Source organism: Mercenaria mercenaria, chromosome 11 (genome assembly GCF_021730395.1).
Source record: "Mercenaria mercenaria strain notata chromosome 11, MADL_Memer_1, whole genome shotgun sequence".
In the NCBI taxonomy this organism is placed as follows: Eukaryota; Metazoa; Mollusca; class Bivalvia; order Venerida; family Veneridae; genus Mercenaria; species Mercenaria mercenaria.
Window position 1 is genome coordinate 17,187,828 of NC_069371.1, and position 4,099 is coordinate 17,191,926.

Sequence of the window (4,099 nt, forward strand, 5' to 3'; positions counted from 1 at the left end):
ATATTCTAAGTATGGCTGGAACCTAAAATTTGAAATGTTTCTGTAAAATAATGCTCTACTAGAGTTTTCTAATCTCTCGTGCCAATTTTGTCTGAACTGATCATGTAACCTTTGTTTAACTACAGATAGAAACATACCAATATCACCAACACTTTGTTGTAACCATACAACATAAAAACCAAGAGTACATAGCAAGTTTTTCACTAAAGAACACCAGTTTACCTTATTTGGTGCAGTGTCTAGGTCATTTTTTAGCATTCTATATACTAACGAGACATATTTATTTTCACTTGTTTGCAATATTTTAACCCAGTACTTTATGATATTGTAACAGTGCACAAGTCTTAAAATTAACTCGACCTAATTCACCATAAACAAAATCATTTTGTGTGGTCTTTTTAACTCCAAGTAATTTCTTACAAAAATGTAAATGTACTCTTTCAATGGACAAATCTTTGGCGAAGCCACACACTTCACTTCCATAATTCAAAATAGGGGCTACTAATTTATCAAATAAATCTAATTTATGCTTAGGAGTAATGTATGTAAATTTGTATAAATACTTATTTAACTTAAATATAGCTTTCTGAGCTTGCCCAGATAGTGTACTCTGATTCATGTGGGGAAGTTGGCAGTTACTTGCGGAGAACAGGTTTGTACTGGTACAGAATCCAGGAATACTGGTTAGGTTAACTGCCCGCCGTTACATGACTGAAATACTGTTGAAAAACGGCGTTAAACCCAAAAACAAAACAAACAAAACCACTGGTAAAAACAATCCCTAAATAAGTAAACCTATTTACAATTTCTACTTCCTGATCATCATAATAAAATTTAAGATTTCTAGGTACTGTACCACCTCTTTTAAAAATCGTTACTTTTGTTTTCGTTGTATTTACTTTCATTTTCCCAGGTTTTGCAATAATCTGCTAATAAATGTATATTTTGTTGCAATTCTTCGGCTGGAATTACCAAAAATTTTTATAATTCATCTGCATACAATAATAAATATACTTTGAACATGTAAACGTCTATACCTTGTGGCCCACTCTGAAATATATATTCTTCAAGATCATTAATACAAGAAAACAAAAAGGGAGATTAAACACTCCCTTGTCTAACGCCAAGCATACAAGAAAAACTCTTCACTCAGTTTATTCATTTTACTTTACTCTTGACTTAACTGTTTGATACATAGCTGCATAATGTTTAAAATATTACCTCTCAGACCTAACTTGATCAATTTATACCATAAATTTTCTCTCACTACATAGTCAAAAGTTTTTGAAAAGTCAACAAATAAAGCATATAATTTGTTTTCCTTGGTTTAACATATGGTTTATTAAGCCATGTAATACAAATCATTATCTTTTGGTTTTCATTTTGAGCGCGAAATCCAGCTGAGCCCCGGGACATACACGTTGTATTCTTCAGCCAAATTTCTAAGTCTGTTATTAAGTTATGTGTAAAAGCCTTCCCCTAAACAACTCAATAATGTAACTCCACGATAATTATCCACATTGTTAACGTTTCCCTTTTTATGTAAAGGTTTAATGTAACCCTCAGACCATGACTCGGGAAAGTAGCCTATATCGAACAATCTATTAAAAAGTTTATGTAAAACAGGTATTAATACAAAGTTTCCACCAGCAATAAAGAATTCATTTAACAAATAATCTGGGCCCACAGTCTTATTAATCTTAAGTTGTTTAAATTGCCCTATTTTATTTCATCAAAAGAAATATGTTCTTTTTAATTCTGAAAAACATAACTTTAAATTCATTGTGTTCATAACGCTCTATAAAGTTTAACACATTTCATCTGGTGTAAAAAAATCTATCTTCTGGATTTTTATTGACTTAAAATACATTCAAAAGATGACAAAGGTATATTTGCGTTTTAACACCGGCAGTTTCTTTCAAACTATTCCAATATAGCGTGCATTTTTAAAACCCTTGCATTAACAAGTTTGATGTTTTTTCTTTATAAAAATTTATTACCGGCATTTTCTTAAGTATTTTGTATTGACCGTGCTTGCACCATTTTTAAATTTTTGTTGACATCATTTGGTTACTTCTATATCTATTCAATAAATTTAAAATACATCTTTCTTTTCACAGCATTCGTTATTATCCCAAATATTATTATTTTGAAATGAGTCATTACTTTTCATTTTCGTACGTTTCCGAATGACTTTTTAAACAATGGAGATGCAACTTTATCAACAATAGTTTGAAAACTTTGTAAATATTCATCAACCCTCTTGATTTGTAGAACACAAAAGTATATCATTGGACAATGCATCTAAGCAATACGAAATATCCCTGCTCGAAAACTTCTCGATAAACTGAGTTTTGTTAAACATTTTCCACACGTATTTAAAATCTATATAATTCTCACTCTCAACGTATTTTTCATCATTTTCAAACTTTATTATGAGTATCTAACTAAACGTACAACTTAAAATAGACTGTGGTCGGACAAAATATTTGGCATGTCAGTCTCAAACTCTTTTATATTACAAAACATTTCGGGTTTGCATAGTACATAATCTATAAGGCTACAACCACGACTGTTTACAAATGTATATTTACCAATATGCATGTCATTACCAATTCTGCCATTTACTATAGTAACCCTGACTGTTTACAAAATTCTAATAATTGAATGCATTATTATTTACATGACCTGCATCTTGGAAAATCTTTCCATTACATTATCACAGACATTTAAACATCAGGTAGCATTATAATTATTCATGTGCATTCATTATCGTTTGAAACAAAAATCCGGTAACAGTGACGTTCGTGCATTATAATCACCAAACAAAGCTAAGTAGCAATTACCGTTACAGCTGTTTTCTACATGTATAAGTGAATCAGTTATTCTATCAAAAATACTATTTTTACAAAAGCTTGCTTACTACTGTCATCTGGCAAACATAACATAAACATAAATAAAAGTCTTTATCAAGTGATTTAATTTTTCTCCTGAAATTTTAACCATAAAATATCGTCCTGACTTGTAAAAAATAAAGTTTCTTCCGTAATTAATTCTTTCTTATATAAATGACAATCCCGCCCGAATTCCGTTTACTGGTACTTTTAATCAATTTTCTATGCAAAATAAAGTAACCAAAACCGTCAACATTTTTAAAACTGAATATTCATCACTCCAAGTCTCTGGGAAACATTACAATGTATGATTATTGAACAACGTTTTAAAAAATCACTATTTAATTTATTTGATCTTTTTGTTGATAATCCCTGTACGTTTTAAACGAAGCAATCTCAGGTAAACCCTTTTCCGTGCCGTCCTAGTTTTTATCACTAGAGTTCAATGTGTCAACCTCGTGCTGTTGGCTATTTTTAGAAATTGGGGATTTCCGTTCCTACTGGCCGATATACTACGATTGTATGGTTTGAATTTACTGTGTACGTCTCACACTACGATTTCGCGCCGAGAAACATGCGCTACTCCTTTTATTTTGACTGTTATCTTTAAACCCTTGGTGTGTTAACGGGATCACTTTACCTGAAAATGGATTGTTTAGTGTTTTTGTGTATCATTCCAGCGGATAATACGTTTCGAGACTTTGATAAAAAATCGTCGGAATTTGCTGCATTTAATTCTATGTAAGTAGCAGTTTGATCATTTTTATCACATGGTGTGTTATCAGCACTATCGTCTATCGACGCTTGATTGATTGTACTTATTTCACTGTGACTTGACTCGTGTATCACAGTATTTGGGGCCACATATGTAGAATTTTCCAATGGGGACATAGTAACGGTTGCTACACTGGCACCAGAGCACCAAGCTGTGCTTTAAATTATGCCAAAATAACTTTTAAACAAAAATAATCCAAAAACAAACTCAAAAACGCAGATTTATTGATATGCCCCATTCATACTTTGTCTATATTGTAAATTATGCAAAAATAAGTTTTAAACAAAAATAATCCAAAAAACAAACTCAAAAAACGCAGATTTATTGATATGCCCCATTCATACTTTGTCTAAGTATTTGTAAAAAGCATAAATCAATCGCATATGTCATGATTGGAAACAGTTATTTCCCTTTGCAAATGCTACGACAT